Source organism: Astatotilapia calliptera, chromosome 6, assembly GCF_964374335.1.
Source record: "Astatotilapia calliptera chromosome 6, fAstCal68.1, whole genome shotgun sequence".
NCBI lineage: Eukaryota > Metazoa > Chordata > Actinopteri > Cichliformes > Cichlidae > Astatotilapia > Astatotilapia calliptera.
Window position 1 is genome coordinate 40,502,479 of NC_137427.1, and position 22,319 is coordinate 40,524,797.

Genomic DNA, 22,319 nt, shown 5'->3' on the forward strand with positions numbered 1-22,319 from the left:
CGAGAAGCGATTAACACCTCACGACTACTGCTCACGCGCAACCACGTAAACGTCGGTGAAAAAGACGGAGCAGCACGGCTGTGCAGCGTGTGATCTGGACACAAGCGATGGAGGCACAACTTGTAGAACTTTGGAAAGCTCATCTGAGCCTTTTCGATGTGGCATCACAAAATTATCACGACCACAACAACTGTGAAAATAGTTGGATTTACATTGCTGCTTAATCACAGCTGCCTGATCAATGTTTTTCATTAGCAATTTAGCAAAGTTGATGGTGGTGGTGTGTCTGTATGAGTGAAAGACAGAGAGAGAGAGCGAGCGAGCGACATAATTTCTGTTATAACCTTCATTTTATGGACGCACAGTGTGAGCACTCAGGTCGCATCAGAGCATCGGGCGGTATAGTATGAGACCCTGCATCGTGACCTATGAACTTCTAACCCCTGTGAGTCAATCGTGCAGTTTGAGCAGTAGCTGAATAACGTGACTGAAAAAAAAATCGCACAGTGTCTGCCCAGCTTTAGATGTACTGTCATCCGAGACTTGCACCGCAGCGTTTGTTTCCCTGTTGGCCATGCTTCTTGTTGTGGTCATCTGTTGTCTTCCGGTATTTTCTCTGCAAGCGACCTTTCCTCGACCAATGAGATGAGCGGTAATCTGAATTGTCATACTCGAATTGTCATAAGTGTGCTGTCAGCTCATTGGTCACAAAGCAGGAGAGGGGCTGGGAATTATGTTTTCAAACAAAGCGTTAATTCCATTAACATTTATAGATTACTTTTGATTCTCACTGTATTACGGGACAAAGTGCGTCCCTTATTAGCTCAATACGGGACGTGTACTTTTGTTTCTAAATACGGGATGATTCGGTTTTTTAAGGGATGGTTGGCAACCCTAGCGGTATGGTATCCCAGTGGAGCCGGCAGGTCTACTTGGTCCGGGTGCATTACTGGATTCCTAAGGAAACATTTACATCAAGAACGACTGTTACCTACCTACCAAATAAATAAATAGAGGCAATCAAAAGACACTTCACAGCATAAACAGTAATAAAATATGACGTAAAACTAGTGATGGACCCCTAAGAAGATGAAATGTATGTAGAATCAGAATCATTACTTTGACAGGATTTAATTTAAGGTGACATATTACACCAAAGAAAAAACAAAAACCAGTCAGCTAAATGATATGTGTAAGAAGGCCTACTGAGCGGTATGGTATCCCAGTGGAGACAGCAGGTCTACTTGGTGCATTGCTGGATTCCTAAGGAAACATTTACATCAAGAACGACTGTTACCTACCAAATAAATAAATAAAGTTGTATGATGTTCGATCTCTGTCTGCTGCCTACCACATGAAATAATTGAGGACTAGCTAAGTAATTTAGCTTTGCTAATTTTGCTAACACTGCTATCAACCCGTCCAAAATGCTATACAATAAACTTACCAAGTGCTGCGGCGTTTGTGAGGTGGAGACTGCAGCTACTGAGGGTGCACTACCGCTGAATCGTTGGAAGGCCGACAAAACGGCTCTTCCAATGTTTTCAGCTAAATCGCTGGACATGCTGGTAGGGAATAGGTGAAGCAGCTCATGGCAGTCAAAAGTGACCGTGAGAGGAGCGCAGACACACAACCTGACCACGGCCGGCACGCTTTAGCGTGGGAGGTTTTCTTGAAGCTTTTATTTTGGTATTTCTGTTGACCCGTACAATAAATTTGCATATTAGCTAAATATTTAGTTTCCCATAACATTTAGACTTAACATTTAGATTTAACATTTAAAATTGTGTTTTAAATATAAAAAGTTACAAATATTTTACTAAATGTTGCAAAAAAAATGACTCGAAAAAACATGTTTTTGTAAGATTTAACGGCGCCCCATAAATTAAAGGATCTCTCCTTGACAAAACCCATAAGATTAAAGCCTTGGCGTATGCAGATGATGTGACGGTGTTAATTAGAAATCAAAATGAACTCTCTATAGTGATGGAGACATTACACCAATACAAACTGGCATCAGGGGCCAAGCTGAATCAAGATAAAACTGAAGGGGTGTGGCTTGGACATCAGACCACCAAAAGACCTGAAATGGCGATCTCCCTATGCAGGGAGATTAAAATCTTGGGTATATGGATTGATAGTACTGACTCTTGCCTATTAAACTGGACTCAAAAATCAAAACAGATAAAATCAGAACAGTAGATAGAATCAGTAGTTAATGTAAGTTTTGAAATCTAAGCTTAAAAGTGTGGATTTGGTGCTTTATTCAAATGCAGCTGAGAATAGGTGAGTCTTCAACCTGGATTTAAATAAACTGAGTGTTTCAGCTGATCTGAGGCTTTCTGGGAGTTTGTTCCAGATATAAGGAGCATAAAAGCTGAATGCAGCTTCTCCGTGTCTGGTTCTGACTCTGGGAACTGATAAAAGACCGGATCCAGATGACCTGAGGGATCTGGAAGGTTCATACTGGGTCAGGAGGTCACTGATGTATTTTGGTCCTAAACCATTCAGAGCTTTATAGACCAGCATCAGAACTTTAAAGTCTATCCTCTGACGGACAGGCAGCCAGTGTAAAGACCTCAGAGCTGGACTGATGTGGTCCACTTTTTTGGTCTTAGTGAGGACTCGAGCAGCAGAGTTCTGAGTGAGCTGTAGTTGTCTGACTGGTTTTTTAGGTAGACCTGTAAAGATGCTGTTACAGTAATCAAGCCTACTAAAGATGAATGCATGGACTAGTTTTTCCAGGTCCTGTTGAGACATCAGATCTTTTATCCTTGAAATATTCTTGAGGTGATAGTAAGCTGACTTTGTTATTGTCTTAATGTGTTTTTCTAAGTTTAGGTCTGCATCCATCACTACACCCAAATTTCTCGTTTGGTTGGTGGTTTTTAGATGTATAGATTGAAGTTCTCTGGTGACCTGTAATCGTTTTTCTTTGGCGCCAAAGACTATTACCTCAGTTTTGTTTTTGTTTAGCTGGAGAAAATTGTGGCACAACCAGTCATTAATTTCCTCAATGCATTTACCAAGAGCCTGTACAGGGCCTTGGTCTCCTGGTGACATTGTGATATATATTTGTGTGTCATCTGCATAGCTATGATAGTTTATTTTGTTGTTCTTTATAATCTGTGCCAGTGGGAGCATGTAAATGTTAAACAGAAGGGGTCCCAAGATGGAACCTTGGGGAACTCCACATGTGATACTTGTCTGCTCAGATGTGAAGTTACCTATTGATACAAAGTATTTCCTGTTTTCTAAGTATGTTTTGAACCAGTTTAGTACAGTTCCTGAAAGACCTGCCCAGTTCTCCAGTCGTTTGAGTAATATGTTGTCGTCAACTGTATCAAATGCTGCACTGAGATCCAGTAAAACTAAGACTGACATTTTTCCACTGTCTGTATTCAGACATATGTCATTAAACACTTTGGTCAGAGTGGTTTCAGTGCTGTGGTTCTGTCTAAAACCTGACTGGAAGGCATCGTAGCAGTTATTCTGTTTTAAGAAGTAACTGAGCTTCCAAAGAGTTTTCATCTTTGGAGAGGTAAGGTGGAGTGAGGAGGTAAGTGACGGAAGTGACGGACAAGGTACGCGACTCATGTTGTAACTGACGTCAGACGCCGGAGATTTTGGCGGAAAATTAAAGCAAATGGTAGTTTAGATTTGAACAAATTCATTTAAGCTTCAGCATTACCAAATACACTTATCAATTGTCTTATAACTAACACTATTTGTCTAAATAATCTCCAACACCCTGGAGAACAACGAGGAGAGTTTAGAGACTCTCCAAGATTATATTGATCAGTGCTTTCAGGATCTCGTGATGAAGAAGACCCAGTGTGCAGCTCCCCCGGCCAAACCTGAGACGCCGTCGTCGAAAAGACAACGCCCGGCAGATTCCCCCGGCTCAACATCGCCAGCCGGCAAAGATATTGCCGACATATTGGAGTCAATCGACAAGCGATTGTCCAGTTTCGACGCAAGGCTGTCCTTGGTGGAGATTCTTCACCGAGAATTTAAATGCTTGCGAGAATCCCTGGAGTACAGCCAGCAGCAGGTGGAAACGCTTGCTGCTGAAAATGCCACGCTAAGGGAGTCGGTGAAATGTCTCACAGATAATGTTACCCAGCTCAATAGAGAAAATAAAAAAATAAAAGAAACAGTTATCGATCTACAAGCTCGTAGCATGCGTGATAATCTGGTATTTTCTGGTATTCCAGAAGCCGCTGGAGAGGACGCGGAGACCACGGTAAAAAGCTTCATCAAAACCCACCTGAAGCTGCCGGAGGACACTGTGAAGAACATCGTCTTCAATCGGGTACATCGCCTCGGCCCCATTCGGGCTACGGCCGGGAGACCACGTCCTATCGTGGCCAAATTCGGCCACTTCAAACAAAAGCAACATGTGAAAAGCCGCGGCAGGGAATTAAAAGGAACGGACTTCAGCGTGAACGACCAGTTCCCCGAAGAGATCTTGGAACGACGCAGGGTCCTCTTCCCAATCCGACGCGGCTTCATCCAGAAGGGCTCCCGCGCTGTACGTGGACGGACAGCTCCACCGCGACCCCAACATCACTCCGTGGCTGTATTAACCTCACACCAGATAAGAATCAGCTGCACCATTTCCCTATCCACTCACACTAACTTGCATTAACATCTGTTTAACTTACCAGCATCAAATCGCATCTTAAAGTGTGATTTCATAGCAGAATTAACACCGTCACTCTCCGTCAGTGATTTAATTGGAATGTTTATGTTTTGTTTTGTGTTTTTTTTTTCTTCTCGTTTTTTTTTCCCTCTCTTTCCCCCCCTCTTGGTTTTATGCTGCTCACCCCTGTCCTTGGTTTCTTTCTTTATTCCTTTCACTGCCTCGATCACCTGCTTCGACACTCATCCACAAACATCCTTTATTTCGACACATACGCACCATGCACTCAACGGCAGCACATTTACATCAGTCAGACAGCGCACACAGTCGTTTAGGATACACACACTTAAGCCAAGCCTACTCATATTAGTAACTATGCATACACAAAGTCAGACTCAGGGAGCATCTCGCCACACATTTTTTCTCTCTCTCCTTCTCTTTATTTATGAACAAGTGACGTATTCTCTCCACCTGGCTAAGCGACGCACACAGCATACATCCCTAGTTATACACAAACATCTATGGGTACACTGAGGTTCATTACATGGAATATAAATGGAGCTGGCTCCAGAGTAAAGAGGTTAAAAATATTTAACCGACTCAAAAAACTACAGGCAGATGTTGTCCTATTACAAGAGACCCACAGACCTCTTAGAGGTTCGAATGAACTTAAAACACCTGAGTTTCCTAATGTGTTCTCAGCTTGTTATAATTCTAGACAAAGGGGAGTAGCAATTTTAATACATAAAAATATTAATTTCACAGTACTCGATACAGTTATAGATCCAGAGGGCAGATTCTTAATCATTAAACTATCTATACTTGATAAAAAGCTATGTATTGTAAGTGTATATGGTCCAAATGTTGATGATCCCTCATTCTTTCACGGTTTTTTCAGTGCACTCTCTGAACACTTAGATGGCACACTTGTTCTTGGAGGCGACCTCAACCTTGGACTAAATGAAGACATGGATAGGCTCAATACAGCGGGAACTCAGCGTAATTGGCAGTCCATAAATATAATCAAACAGTATATGAGCGACTTTGGTCTTTGCGATGCACGGCGCTCCCTTCACCCCACCAGTAAGGAATATACTTTTTTCTCACATGTCCATCACTCCTACTCTCGTCTGGATTATTTTTTGGTCAGCAGCTCACTGCTGAACGACATTTCAGACACTGAGATTCATCCTATAGCTGTCAGCGATCATGGTCCTGTATCTTTAACACTAATGCACAAGAATAATACTACGCCAAGAAAAAACTGGAGATTTAATATATCACTACTTAAAGATGAAGACTTTATTAAATATTTTAAAAAAGAGTGGACTTCATATTTAGACTATAATGACACTCCCGAAACATCAGCTTCTGTTCTATGGGAAGCAGGGAAAGCTGTGATGAGAGGTAAAATAATTTCTTTCTCATCACATAAAAAGAAAAAAGAAAACAAAAATATTCAGGAATTAGAAAAAAAACATCAAATCACTAGAAGAAGCCTACGCGTCCCACCAAGATCAGGAAACATTGAACAAAATACGCAAAACAAAACTAGAATTAAATGAGATAATTGATTAAAAAAAACAAAATTCTTAGTACAAAGACTACGCCTACAAAATTATGAACATGGTAATAAATCCGGTCAATTTCTAGCAAACCAGCTAAAAATAAATAAAGAAAAAACAACTATATGTGCTGTTCAAGATTTATCTGGGAATACAATATATGATCCGATACAAATAAACAACATTTTCAGGGATTTCTATAAAACGTTGTATTCACCACAAATAAACCCATCTAAAAAAGAAATTGATCAGTTTTTGGACAACATAACTCTTCCAAAATTATTGGACACTCAAGCAATGGCACTGGATTCACCATTGACACCAGGTGAACTCCAGGAAGCTCTGATAAGTATGCCCAATAATAAGGCTCCAGGTCCAGACGGCTTTCCTGCAGAATTCTACAAAGAATTCTGGTCGATTCTAGCACCAGTTTTCTACAGAACGTTGTTGGAAATTAAAGAAAAGGGCAGACTTCCATCAAATATGAATTCTGCAAACATTAATCTCCTGCTAAAACCAGGCAAAGACCCTGTATATCCCTCAAGCTATCGTCCAATATCCCTTATAAATGTAGACCTTAAAATAATCTGCAAAGCTCTCTCAAAGAGACTGGAGAAAATAACCCCCCTCTTAATTCATCCTGACCAAACTGGTTTCATAAAAGGTAGGCACTCATCAACAAATACACGTAGATTACTTAATTTGATAGACTACTCATACAGTAAAAACCTAGAAACTACAATATTCTCTTTAGACGCAGAAAAAGCATTCGACAGAGTTAACTGGAAATTTCTATTTGCAACTTTACACAAATTTGGTTTTGGATCCTCTTTCATAAACTGGTTAAAAATATTATATAATTCCCCAACAGCTTGTGTTAGAACAAATGACCAAACATCCTCCAGCTTCTGTCTCTTGAGGGGCACCAGGCAGGGATGCCCACTCTCCCCTTCACTGTTTGCAATTTTTATTGAACCACTAGCAGCAGCAATTAGACAGAATTCAGTAATTAAGGGCATAAAATGCATGAACGTGGAACATAAAATCAGCCTTTATGCGGATGATGTGTTACTCTTTCTCCAAAATTCACAAACCAATATCTCTGGGGTGATTGAATTGATAAACTCTTTTGCAAGAATATCAGATTACTCAATTAACTGGTCAAAATCTACAGTTCTACCGATTAATTGCTCCCTCCATAATTCCTCTTCTACACCACTGCAATCGGGAAATATAAAATATTTAGGTATTAATGTTTCTCCCAAGCTTGCAGATCTAACTAAATTAAACCATATCCCGCTTTTAAAGAAGGTAGAAGATGATCTGGCTAGATGGAAATGTCTACCCATATCACTCATGGGAAGGGTTGCCGCTATAAAAATGATGGTCTTACCAAAAATAAATTATTTATTCTCAATGATCCCAACTAAACCGCCACAAGATTGGTTCAGATCTCTAGATTCATGTATGTCCAAATTCCTTTGGAAAAATAAACCCCCACGTATAAGCTTAAAAACGCTACAAAAGACCAAGGATAAATGAGGACTAGAACTGCCTAACTTTCAGCACTACTTCTTAGCCAACAGGCTTCAGTTTATCTCAGGATGGCTAAAACATACCCTCTTAGATGAACCTTGGCTAGATGTAGAACAAGCACTTTGCAATAATCTAGAGATCTCAGACCTACCATTTATCAGCTCAAACATCCAACGACATGAATGCTTTAAAAGCATCAACATCAGCGCTTCTCTGACAGCATGGTGGGAGTTTCTAAAATTGACAGCGTCTTCATTAATCCCATGCAAACGTACACCTATCTGGAACAACCCTGACATATTACAAAACAATAATATGATAAACTTTTCAGATTGGAGTGGTAAAGGAATCAAATATTTAGAACATATACTAGAAGGAACAGAATTTATTTCATTTGACAGACTAGTTACACAATATGGGATCAACAAGAAAAGATTTTTAGAATATCAACAAATTAAATCCATAGTAAAAAAGAAATTTAAACTGGGTCAAGTTGAACTACAAACACCACCAAGTGTGGTTCAATTTCTTACTCTTAAAACCCCCAAATTACTATCCAAAATATACAGAATGCTTTCTAAAACAGATGAATCAATATCACTTCCTATTGCAAAATGGGAAGCGGATTTATCAGCTAACTTAGACCTAAACTTCTGGTCTCAGATTTGCTTAAAAACCTTTCATCTAATTAGAAATCCCAGTCTTCAATTAATTCAATACAAAATATTACATAGAGTGCACTATACAGGTCATCGGATGTTCAAGATGGGCTTTACGTCTACCAACAACTGCTCACACTGCCAAACCAATTCACTGGACAATTATATCCACGCTCTTTGGTTCTGTCCACCAGTTCAGAAGTTTTGGCGCGAGATATGTGAAGACTTATCGAAGTATCTGAAATGTAACATATCAAGTTCCCCCTTAGTGTGTTTGTTGGGCAGCTTAGATAATGTCACTTCAGAAAAGAATATCGCCCATATGGTTTTCACTGCCCTATGCATAGCCAAGAAAACAGTCCTCATGAACTGGAAAAATAAAAATAATCTTAATTCTAACCAATATAGAAATTATCTATTAGATTACATTAGTCTTGATACAGCCTCTGCCACCACATCAGATCAATTGCTCTGGGCTCCTTTGATCAGCTCCATCACCTAGTGGGGGTGGGGGGTCATAGTTTGGTCCCGCCTTCAATGTTGTGATTGGTGTGGGGGTAGGGACAGGCTTAGGGCGTCGGGGGGTTCCCCGGAGGCATTTTCCTTGGGGGGCTCAACCCGGGGTAGCGGTCATGTCCGGTTAGGGGCTCTGTTGGCTCTCCGGTGACTGTTTCCTCGCGGCTGCGTGCAGCGGGACTAGGGGAGGGTCTGTGCTGACGGACGTGGGTTACTGACCTGGTAGCCTGGCTGCCCCTGGGTGGGTCCGGGATGGGCGTGAGGTTCTGGGGGCGCTCCGTCTCTGGGCTGGGGCCCGGGCCAGGCCTCGGGGGCTTGGGTCCTGGTTGGTGTGTTGCCGGGGTTGTGGGCGGGTGGGTGCATGGGGGCCCAGCCCTGGAGCAGGGTGCCGCCGGTGCATCGAGCCACCTGGGGGGCTCTTCAACTGGTGGGGAAGATTGTCACATCTTGCAGGAGCTTTCCTCTCCTCAGGGGCTCTCTCTACAGGAGGGGGAGATACAGGAGAGGTGGAGGAAGATCTCAGCCTGGGTGTTTATTGTCTTATGTAGTCTGGAAGACGAGTGGATGGTGGGGTGGGTGCAGTTTTCTCTGTGGTGGGGTTGGGTGGACTGTCCTGGGCTCTTTGGGGCCGGGAGGCGCTGCTGCGCTGGGCCCCGGTCTGGATGGGCCTGGGCCCCCTTTCCCTGGAGGGTCGCGGAGTATGGGGGTGCCTACTGGGGTCAGCGGGGGAGCTGGCCCCAGGGAGGGGTCACTTGCCCCTCCCTTCCTTCCCTCCCCATCTCCAGCTGCCTCCCTCTTCCCGCTCCATCACAACCACCCACACATGCAGGACCTTGGAGTAGGGGTATGTCACCAGGGTGCAGAGGAGGCCACCCCCCCCCTGTCCCCTTCTGGCTGCCCCTGCCTCAATTTTATCCCACAACTTAGACATTCACATTACTCACACTCTCATTACACATACATATAGGATCTTGGGGGTGGGCACGATACACGGAGTCCAAAGTACCATCAGGGTGTACACCTCACCCCTGGCGTCGTTGCCCACCTCTCAATGTTAAATAGACGTAGACATTGAGGGCCAGCAGGAGGGACCATGCGCTTACCTGCTGCTCTCTGGCAGGTAGCTCCATGCCCTCATGGTGTTTAAACAGTTTTTTGGTGGATACAGTACATATCCTGGATCTGCTGTTGATGTACCAATTGCTTGTCTAATTTTTTGGATTTTTTCTGTGAAGAATTTGGCAAAGTCATTGCAGGCAATGTTCGAATGAAGTTCAGCTGCCACTGACACAGGAGGGTTTGTTAGCCTGTCAACTGTAGAAAATAAGACCCGAGCATTATGGCTGTTTTTAGTGATGATGTCAGAGAAGTAGGACCTTCTTGCACTCCTCAGTTGTAAATTATAATTGTGAAGTTTCTCTTTATAGATGTCATAATGAGGAGGTTTGTTTTTCTCCATCTGCGCTCAGCTTTCCTACACTCTCTTTTTTCATTTTTCACTAGTGTGGAGTTTCTCCATGGAGACTTTTTCCTTCCAGAGATAACCTTCACCTTAATGGGAGCAATAGTGTCCATTACATTTAACATGTTAGCATTAAAGCTATTGACGAGCTCATTGACTGACCCTCTGGACAGGTCAGGTGTTAATGGGAAGACCTGGTTAAAAATCGCACTACTGTGTTCAGTTATACACCGTTTTGTGATCACTGTTGTTGATATATTTATGTGGGCTGAGATTTTACTTTCAAAGAAAACACAGTAATGATCAGACAGGCCCACATCAGACACAGTAACCTTTGAAATGCTCGGGCCCTTGGAGATCAGTAGGTCAAGAGTGTGTCCTCTATTATGTGTGGCCTCTGTTACATGCTGAGTCAGCCCAAAGTTGCCCAGAGTGTTACTCAGGTCTTTAGTCCCTTTGTCCTGAGGGTTGTCCACATGAATGTTAAAATCCCCAACAATAATTACACAGTCAAAATCAACACAGATCATAGACAGCAGTTCACTGAGGTCATTAAAAAAGTCTGTGCATTAAGAAACACAACTTTGGATGGGGCCTTCAGCTGTAAAGCCACATATTCAAAAGACTGAAAACTTCCAGGAGATAGCTGCTTATATGGGAATGATTCATTAAATAGGACAGCAACCCCTCCTCCTCTCCTGCTCACCCTGGCCTCACTGATAAAACTGTAGTTAGGAGGGGTCGTCTCGATGAGAACAGCTCCACTGTTACCTTGGTCCAACCAAGTTTCAGTTAAAAACATAAAATCAAGGCTGTGCTCAGTGATTAAATCATTAATTAAAAATGTTTTCCCAGCTAAAGATCTAACGTTTAATAAAGCCAACTTAAGTGTTTTAGAGGTATTACTTGTCCCCTCGTGTTTGGGAGCAGTCTCAAGGTTCAAGGTTCAAGGTTCTTTATTTGTCACATGCATAGTTATACAAGTATAACACACAGTGAAATGTAGCCTGACACGCTCCTCGACATGTGCAAAAATTGGGGGGGGGGGGGGGGGGTGTGTGTAGAGGAAGAACATTATATATATATATATACATACATATAGTATATACACTGGGTGAATGTGCAGTAGTAGCAGCAAGCAGGGGAATTCTGTACATTAATATGAATAGACATCTGACTATTTTACAGGATAGACAATATAAACATATTTAAAATTAAAGGAATTGAAATGTACATTGTGCCTTGGTTTAGTGTCTGGAAGAGAGTCCTGTCTCAGTCAATTATAGATGATGTGAGAGGGCGGGTGTGTGTGTTTAGGGCACGGATGGCTTGGGGATAGAAGCTCCTCTTGAGTCTCTCTGTCCTTGCCCGGAAGATGCGGAACCGTCTACCAGATTGCAGAAGTTGGAACAGTTTGTTGCCAGGATGGGACGGGTCCTTCAGTATCTGCGCTGCTCTAGTCCGGCATCTCCTGGTGTAGGTGTCCTGAAGCGGGGGGAGAGCAATCCTGCAGCAGCGTTCTGCTGTACGGATCACTCTCTGGAGAGCTTTTTGGTCCTTCACACAGCTGTTCCCAAACCACGATGTCATGTTCTGTGTGAGGATGCTCTCCACAGCGCCTGTATAGAAAATCCTGAGGATCTTTGGAGAGACCCTGAACTTCCTCAGTTGTCGTAGGTGATACAGGTGCTGCCTAGCCTTTTTGGTCTGGACCTGAATGTGGGCAGCCCATGTCAGGTCTGAGGAGATGTGGACACCAAGATACTTGAAGGACTGCACCCTCTCCACTGGAGCTCCATTGATGATGATGGGCTTGTAGTCTGTGGCACACAAGGTATGTTTACTATGTGGGAACATTACAACTTAGATGTTTTACAGACTAACACGTGAAATATTTATAATACAATTAACGAAAAGAAAAATGAAGGTAGAATCCAATACAAGTATGCAGATATAGGAGAAAATTTATTGATCGTGAAAAATACTCAAGATAAAATGATATCTGCAGGCATGAGGGATGTAGTGTGGTTCATTTCACTCAGGCACCTTCCTTAAAGCGCGTAGTCCAATGGAGTTGTTTTGTTACTACCAAAAAATACCCTACGAAAAACTGTGATGAAGATAAGACGCTTGAACACCTCTTGTTGGACTGTTATAGGACAGTTGAGATAAGACTGAGGACGATGGAAATTGGATATGATGTTAATATTAATGTTAAAGCAATTAAATATGGTCTATTTAAAGAAAAAAATGGGTGAAGACAAAAAGGAGATTATTTTGGTTAATAATGTGTGTAATAAATACTCACATTTGGAAAACAAGAGCCAAAGCTGTAATTGAACAGAAAATCATAAGTAGTGATGTTGTGAGTAAACATTATTACAGATTTGAGAATAAGAAGAACTTTAGACCTTAACCTTGGCAGAGTTTTACGTTGGGATGTGTAAAAATCGTAAGTTTAATAAGTGGCTTGTGAGTTTCTGTTTCTGTATCTTTCTCTAACTTTTAACTGTGTCCCTTCCTTTGACGAGCAAAATGTCTTGTATGTAATTGTATTTTGTATTCTTTATTAAGTTGTTTAAAAAAAAACAACAACAACAAAAAAAAAACAGAAGAAGAAGAAAAAAAGCAAAACCGGCTAAGACCAAGACTCGCTCATTCCGTGCCAAGTGAGCTTGGCGGATGGTGACTCCGCCAAAGAGCTCAACAAGTTCCTTGGCGGAGTCACCATCGCCCAGGGTGGTGTGCTGCCCAACATCCAGGTCAGAGGGTTAGGGTGCTGCTGCCCAAGAAGCCTGTGAAGGCAAAGTAAGAGCTGGTGACTCTGCTTCAAGCTGAAAACAAACAAAGGCTCTTTTAAGAGCCGCACACTTCTCTCTGATTAAACATCCTCGTGATTCCTAATAATCTTCAGACATTATAAATTCTACACTGAACAAAAATATAAACACAACACTTTTGTTTTTGATCCCATTTTTCATGAGCTGAACTCAAACATCTGAAAAATTTTCTACATACACAAAGGACCCATGACTCTGAAATATTGTTCTCAAATCTGTCTTAATCTGTGTTAGTGAGCACTTTTCCTTTATCAAGATAATCCATCCAACCTCACAGGTGTGGCATATCAAGGGGCTGATTAGAGAGCATGAATATTGTACATGTGTGCCTTAGAATTTTGGCCTTAACATTAAAAGATTAGGAGCTGATTGTAATCATAATGCACAAACATTCAACTAAAAGAGCTTATGTTAAGAAACCAATTATATACTCTCCACTTTCACTCTATACATACTGCTGATGAGATTGTGCTTCAGAAATCAGCTTTTCTTGCTGGTGATGTTTGTGCTGATTGCATCAGCTGTTTGCACCGCTTGATATCCTGACCAGATGAGGATAATCGGTTTCTGGCTCCATCCGGCCAGGTAAACAACCTGTCATCTGGCATGGTTTTCTGTCTGTTAGTAGTGTGAAAGTGAGACGACCTGTCCAGGTGCACTAAGCCTCTCTCCTTATGACATCTGGGGCAGAATCCAGCCTAATGACCCAAAACTGAATAAGCAGTTAACAAAAACAGCAAAGAAGAGTGGAAGAAGCAAGGGAGGCAACTCTTGAGTTAATCCTTGCCCCTCTGCTTATATTGCTCCAGTGTCAGAGATCATCATTGAACAGCTGCACCTTATGCCTCTAAGTTTGGCAATTTATGGGTAAGACTGAAATATCTTGAAGAAGGAGAACCTCCTACAAGGGAGTATGTTGCGGAGGAGTTGCTATTTCATTCCTCGTGTGAAAACTCGCGACATTTACTCTTTCATCTCCCTGTCAAACAGAAGAGACTTCGAACTGTGCTTCTTCCAGGAAGCCCCGCTTCGACATTTCATGGAGATTTTCCTTTCACACTCTGGCCACCAAAAATGGAAAGAGTGGACTGTAGAACTATCTCTTCAAATTGAAGTGACAACACTCATGGTAAATTTTTTGAACAGGAAGAATACCTGATCAACACATTGAATTATATCTGAAAAGATATTGTGATGTGTTACATCCACCTATTAAACTGGTGGATAAATTCAGCCTGTGGTATGGGGTACTGAAGTTTAAAGTTTGTCTGCAGAGGGATGAGGATGGACAGCTCATCCAAATCCCAAACTCCATCTCCCTGGGCCCGTACAATGGTTGAGTTATCGACCATTGTACGGGCAAGCGGCTAGATGCTTCATTTGGCAGGGTTTGGATCACCAAGTAAAAGAATGTCCCATGATTAAGTGGTGGAAATGCGTAAACATGGGACACAAAGCCAAAGCATGCAAAAATGAAAGTGAATGCTCTCTGTGTGGCCAAAAAGGACAAATTTTTTTTTTTTAAATGTCCAAGATCGACCAATATAGCTAAGAATCCAGAGCAACCTTCTTCTGCTCTTGGGACGACTGATTTACAGCAGACAATAGGAACTCTAGAACACTCGGATATGGGCTGGCTGATTGCAACTCAAGCCCTAGCAGAAGAACAATTGTCTCCAGAACAGTCAGGAAACCTTTCACACCCTGAGTCTCAAGTGCCTCCTACTTTGATTGTACTGCTGAACAGGTTATATCTGAGGAGGAGCATCTGGATCCAACAAGAAGGTAGTGGAGGTTGTGAAGAAGAAAAATCAGATACACGTGATAAATATGACTCAAACTCAACAACATCAGAGGTTGACAGTGAGAATAATGGCAACAAAGAAGAAAAGGACGACGAAAGTGATGAGGACGTCGCGTCAGAAAGCTATGAAAGCGCGAGTGAAAGCGAAGAATTTTCGGAGTTAAAACCAACTGGGAAAACTATACTAGGCCATGAAGGGTCACCCTGCTATGGAAGAACTGATTAATGCCCCCCCAATCGAGGAACTGGGAAAAGGAGAATTATGTGACTCTATTGTGGCATTACGTGTTCACTAAAAAAAAAAAAAAAAAAAAAAAAAAAAAGAAAGAAAAAAAGTGATACAAGTAATATAAATAATTATAGCCAAAAAACAATAATGAATGTTGATTATAAAATTAGCTAAAATTATAATAAATAGGTTGGAAGATGTATTCGATAAAATTATTGTGAAGGAACAGACATGTGTCGTAAAGGGACGCCAGATATGGGATAATTTGTGCACCCTGAGTGAGGCAACAACAACAATAAAGTATCATTAAATTAGATGGGAAATAATGATTCAGGGTAAACAACTGCACCAAGGAAATTCCATTTTTCTTCTCAAAATGTAAAATGTCTGTTGAAAAATCACATTAAACAGAGATGTGATTAACTTTTTATTTTACCAAACATAACATCAATGATGACACAATCAGTCTTCATCAGAAGTGCTCAAATCACTCTCAGTGGCATCGTCTGGAATGTCCTCCTCCTCCGAGTCCATTTCCAGGAGTGGTTGGTGGCTGAGGATTCTCTTGTACACGTCCTTTACTTTGAGCATTTCAGCTTTCAGTTCACTTTGTTTTTTTAAAACCAGGCTACAGAGTCCCTTCTGTGCATCCTCCGACATGCCAACAAAGGAGGCTGTAAAAAGAACAAAACAAATAAATATGAGAAAAGTAAAAAAGAAAAACAACAAAAAACCTCACCTCATAAACACAAGGAATTAGGATGCTGTAATTAAACATTTTTTTAAAAGGGAGAAGGCAGTGTCAGCTAGCAATCTAGATATAGGTAAAAGATCCAGTAAGACTTTAGCATCTGCTCTTATTTTCAATCGATTCATCAAAAAATTAATAAATAAATAAAGTGCTTACAGTCTGAGGAGATTGTCCCCAACACCACAGATCGCATTCGCAACACTGTCCAGCGATGCCGCATCTCCCTGCAAAGGATCATCTCCTCCTCTCTCAGGCGCCTCACAGCCATCACCTTCTCAAAGACCTTTCTCTTTGTCCGGAGGTCAGCAGCAGCTACAGTTTAACAACATCAGATGGGAAAACATAGTAGCATATTATGATTCAAGAACAAAACATTCAACTACTGCTCAGATACTGGGAGTTTGTTTAAAAAGGATATTTAGAAATCAAGAGCTTACTTGTGCTCTGCCAGGGCCAAACGTCGGTCTGCATGAGGGCATCACTGGATACGATTTGCTTTGTTGGTTCAGCGAGCTTGTTGTAGTCGTCAACAGCAGCCGCCAAGCGTTTCTTCTCAACTAAGATGACCTTGCGAATTCTGTGTCGCCTCTTGTTGCTATCTGTAAATAATCATAAAAAATTCACACCTTCACATAATGTATATAGTTACATTTTAATCTACACTCATCAATTTGTTTGCTAGAACAAATCACATCCAGCTCAAACAAACCTGGATCTGATTTTATTCTGTTTACACAGTAGCTGTACAAGCTGTACAAACTCAGCATCAAACGGTCCATTTCAAAGAAACTGGGACGTACCATTTTGTCTGTAAAGACTTTGTGTTCGCACTCTGATGATGACGACAAGCTCATCTATTCGTGCCTGCAACGCTCCAAGGCTGCCATCAGTTTGATCACTTTCTAAGTGACAGGAATATTAATCAGAACACAGGATGAGTAACAGTCACCAAACTACAGTGGACTCTGTAATCACTGACTTGATGACATTCATTATAAGACATCTGGAGCCTTCATGTGCTGCATTATCATGATAATCATGAGATAACAAGTATGTTGGTGTTCAGGTTTATAAAACCAACTAGTACGACATCATTTCAACCCAGGTTCTATCCAATTTGATGAAACACAACAACTCTGCCATAAATTCTGCTTTTACAAGGCTTATTTTTCATTGTTTGTTGACACTGTCAGAAAGATCTTAATTCTACCTTAAGTTCTTTAATGAGGCCATGGTGGGTCCTATTGTTATACATGAGTGCATTATATTGAGACTCACCTTCAGCCCATTTCTGCACATCAGCCACCCATTGCTGCAGTGTATCGTCATCCACACCCAGCTCATTTCTGCTCGCATTCAGGCTCTCCACTTGTTCTCTAAGGATCCTTATGATCTAAGAATGCATTCATAAATGTCATTCATATTGACATTAAAAGAGTACTGGTGTTTTCCCCCCCATTACCACACACATTAAAATGGGTGTTGAAAAAAATGACCTTTAGATATCTCTGGCTCAAAGTGCGGCCCAGTTGTTCCACTTTCCTTTTGTTCCAGCCCAAAGCCAGGAGGGTCAGCATGTTTGTTCGCCCTGCATTTCAGTTAGTATACAAATTAGAATTAATGAGCAGGAGACTGAGTGGAATCTCAGACACGGACACATACCTGCTTTAGACATGTACTTCGTTGTGATGGCCGCCCGAGACAGGAAACCGTTTACTTGTTCCACCTCTTCTCCAACTGTTGAACCGGCCCCATCCTGAAACGCACCTCCCCATTTGATCTATAGAAAGGAGGTCACAATACATGACTGCTGAATTCATTCAACCTTATAACAAAATGTCTCAAACTAATCCAAAACTACAAGCTGCAGTATACCTCGCATTTCCAAGTGTGAGCCTTTGCATGCATGACGGAGAGAAAAGGACGCATTGACAAGAGGTTCCTCAGCTCAGGGCACTGCTGAGCCACCTTGGTTAAATAGGGGAAATATTTACAGGCCACATCAGAGCAAAGGAACGTAATATGTCCTGGGACGTTAGCTGCCAACTTCCTCTGGAGAAAAAGGGGGTAAGCAAAGATCTCCCCTCGAAACATGTTCAATGCAGCTAAGAGAACTCCGTGGCGACAAACAGCTATTTCCATGCCCTCCTCATCCAACTTCCCAGTGGACTTTTTGGACGACTCCTTTGCTGCAGTCCAAGATGAAGACTGGATCCACTGACACACACGGTGTGACTGTGGATCCAGAGTAGCTAACATATTGTCTATAAGACAAGGCCTGGCCTCTTTCCACTTTTGCGAGGACACCATATTTCTGATCGCCCAGTGAGTAGCAGCTGACTCAGACGACGTCTCACAAGTCATGGCTGCGTCCTCTTCTCCAGCCTCCAACAACTGAAGGAGCTCCTGACGAAGCACCTCAGTTCCACACACTAACAGAAAAAAAATAAAGAAAGGAAGAAACTATTCAACAAAGTGAAAAACACTCTAGGCAGTATGTTTCTTAGGACTGCACAAAAGCCCTGCATAACTCAACTATAACAACAAATATAAAAGTAAACAGAAATCACAATATATACAAGAAGGTAAAGTACCTTTTGTTGGGTTGACACTGGCAACATAACTAGGTTCTTCACGTGGACATTGATGCTGCTCTCTGGACACTGCCCCCCCCCCCCGTGTCCAAGGCAAGGCAAGGCAAATTTATTTGTATAGCACAATTCAACAACAAGGTGATTCAAAGTGCTTTACAGAGACATTAGAAACAAAAAGAAATAAAAAGCATGATTTAAGATTGATTAAAACAAGCAAACAAACAAACTAACTAAACACACACATTCACATTCACACCTGTTCGCGCGATCTGAACCCTTATCGTAAGGGGAGCTACCAGTCCTTCTGTGGATGAGCTACTTTCTATTTTAAATTCCCTGAATTTAAAATACTCTCTAGACCCAGTCTAGACCCAGCTGGGGAGCTACCCAGAGCTCTAAACCCTTATCGTAAGGGGAGCTACCAGTCCTTCTGTGGACGAGCTACTTTCTATTTTAAATTCCCTGAATTTAAAATACTCTCTAGACCCAGTCTAGACCCAGCTGGGGAGCTACCCAGAGCTCTAAACCCACTTAACAAACAAACAAACAAACAAAACAGTATATAAAATCAGTAAGTTTTGAAATTTAAGATAAAATCAGAACAGTAGATAAAATCAGTAGTTAATGTAAGTTTTGAAATTTAAGCTTAAAAGTGTGGATTTGGTGCTTTATTCAAATGCAGCTGAGAATAGGTGAGTCTTCAACCTGGATTTAAATAAACTGAGTGCTTCAGCTGATCTGAGGCTTTCTGGGAGTTTGTTCCAGATATGAGGAGCATAAAAGCTGAATGCAGCTTCTCCGTGTCTGGTTCTGACTCTGGGAACTGATAAAAGACCGGATCCAGATGACCTGAGGGATCTGGAAGGTTCATACTGGGTCAGGAGGTCACTGATGTATTTTGGTCCTAAACTATTCAGAGCTTTATAGACCAGCATCAGAACTTTAAAGTCTATCCTCTGACGGACAGGCAGCCAGTGTAAAGACCTCAGAGCTGGACCGATGTGGTCCACTTTTTTGGTCTTAGTGAGGACTCGAGCGGCAGAGTTCTGAATGAGCTGTAGTTGTCTGACTGATTTTTTTAGGTAGACCTGTAAAGATGCTGTTACAGTAATCAAGCCTACTAAAGATGAATGCATGGACTAGTTTTTCCAGGTCCTGTTGAGACATCAGATCTTTTATCCTTGAAATATTCTTGAGGTGATAGTAAGCTGACTTTGTTATTGTCTTAATGTGTTTTTCTAAGTTTAGGTCTGCATCCATCACTACACCCAAATTTCTCGCCTGGTTTGTGGTTTTTAGATGTATAGATTGAAGTTCTCTGGTGACCTGTAATCGTTTTTCTTTGGCGCCAAAGACTATTACCTCAGTTTTGTTTTTGTTTAGCTGGAGAAAATTGTGGCACAACCAGTCATTAATTTCCTCAATGCATTTACCAAGAGCCTGTACAGGGCCTTGGTCTCCTGGTGACATTGCGATATATATTTGTGTGTCATCTGCATAGCTATGATAGTTTATTTTGTTGTTCTTTATAATCTGTGCCAGTGGGAGCATGTAAATGTTAAACAGAAGGGGTCCCAAGATGGAACCTTGGGGAACTCCACATGTGATACTTGTCTGCTCAGATGTGAAGTTACCTATTGATACAAAGTATTTCCTGTTTTCTAAGTATGTCTTGAACCAGTTTAGTACAGTTCCTGAAAGACCTGTCCAGTTCTCCAGTCGTTTGAGTAATATGTTGTGGTCAACTGTGTCAAATGCTGCACTGAGATCCAGTAAAACTAAGACTGACATTTTTCCACTGTCTGTATTCAGACATATGTCATTAAACACTTTGGTCAGAGCGGTTTCAGTGCTGTGGTTCTGTCTAAAACCTGACTGGAAGGCATTGTAGCAGTTATTCTGTTTTAAGAAGTAACTGAGCTGTTGAGAAACTGCTTTTTCAATGATCTTACTTAAAAATGGGAGATTTGAGATCGGCCTGTAGTTGTTCATTTGTGTCTTGTCAAGATTGTCCTTTTTTAGTATAGGTTTTATTACAGCAGTTTTTAGTGATTCTGGAAACACACCTGATAATAAAGAAAAGTTGACGATCTGTAACAGGTCTGACTCTAAAGTCTTTGAGACCTTTTTGAAAAAACTTGTTGGCAGGACATCTAAACAGCAGGAGGAGGAGTTCAGTTGACCTAAGATGTCCTCCAGGTCTTTGCTGTTAATCGGGTGAAACTGTTTCATGGTGTTTAAACAGTTTTTTGGTGGACACAGTACATATCCTGGATCTGCTGTTGATGTACCAATTGCTTGTCTAATTTTTTGGATTTTTTCTGTGAAGAATTTGGCAAAGTCATTGCAGGCCATGGTCGAATGAAGTTCAGCTGCCACTGACACAGGAGGGTTTGTTAGCCTGTCAACTGTAGAAAATAAGACCCGAGCATTATGGCTGTTTTTAGTGATGATGTCAGAGAAGTAGGACCTCCTTGCACTCCTCAGTTGTAAATTATAATTGTGAAGTTTCTCTTTATAGATGTCATAATGAACCTGGAGGTTTGTTTTTCTCCATCTGCGCTCAGCTTTCCTACACTCTCTTTTTTCATTTTTCACCAGTGTGGAGTTTCTCCATGGAGACTTTTTCCTTCCAGAGATAACCTTCACCTTAATGGGAGCAATAGTGTCCATTACATTTAACATCCTTTACGGCAGAGTCACCCACAATCAGAGTTTCAGGCCTAGCCTTTAGCTTTCCCTGTGGCCTTTCACTTTCATTTTCAGACCTTACTTCGCTGCTTTTAGATGGATGGTTGTCCGATATAGATCCAGGGTCCTTTGATAGTGGAGCAAATCTGTTCTGCAGTTTCACATTCAGTTGTTTTGGAGGTTTGTTGTTAACCTTCCTATTCGCGGTTGTCCAGTCCTGTTTCCTCTCGTATACAGGGGTAGAAGAGCTTCTCTGTCTCGTAGGAAGTGAAGGCCAGTCGGTTTCAGAGATTTCAGCTCGCTGTGCTCTGCCCGTGATACGTCCTCCCCCTTCCAGGAGACATGATTTATGTCTTGGTTTTACACCAAGACAGTCCAAGGGGGGATTATCACTTGAGGATTTATAATAATGCACAGAGTCTACTTTCTTGGTCATGTTATCTGTGCTCCTTAGCAGTGTACTAGCTTGCTCATCGCCATTGTTTTGAATCAAAGGCAAGGTTGTTTCATTTCCACATAGTCCATTTACCTCCACGTTTACTTCTAAGCGATGAATTTTTGTCTCCAGTACTGCAATCTTCTGCAGGAGGCTGTGGTAGTCATCTGTGGAGAGGGAAGGCATCTTGTTGCTAGTTAGCCTAGCGGTTAGCACCTTTCCAGGCTATTGCGGTGCCCAGATGCTGTAATCAGGCTTCAGCTGTGTCTAGGCCACAGACACACGGAGCGCTGAGGATAAGGTAACTATAAAAATGTTGCTGTTTCTGTTAAGAACACTTTAGTCCTAATGATCCATAAGTGTCCAGAAGCTATCGCAGGTAAGCTCATACGGAAAAAAGGGAAAAAATCAGCATAAAAATCAATAAAAGAAGCAAAGCATTTAAGGAGCAAAGAGATGAAGCGTCGTCACTCGCAAAAGGGGAGGAGAAGTCCAGAGAGCAGGGGGGGGGGGGGAATTGAAGAATATTTACTTACTGAAATTCTTTGGTGAAAGCAAGTTGTGAGATAAAATCAATGGTTGTGTGAACAC

The 22,319-nt window shown here is 41.7% G+C and overlaps 1 long non-coding RNA gene across 1 annotated transcript; it reads right to left on the reverse strand.

Annotated features, from left to right (window-relative positions):
* Positions 1–15,670: 15,670 nt before the first annotated feature.
* On the reverse strand, positions 15,671–16,249 carry LOC145429325 (uncharacterized). The gene is made up of 2 exons (XR_013909561.1): positions 16,164–16,249; positions 15,671–15,930 (listed from the first exon to the last, which is right to left on the reverse strand). It is a non-coding gene; the product is annotated as an uncharacterized LOC145429325 (long non-coding RNA).
* Positions 16,250–22,319: the final 6,070 nt, after the last annotated feature.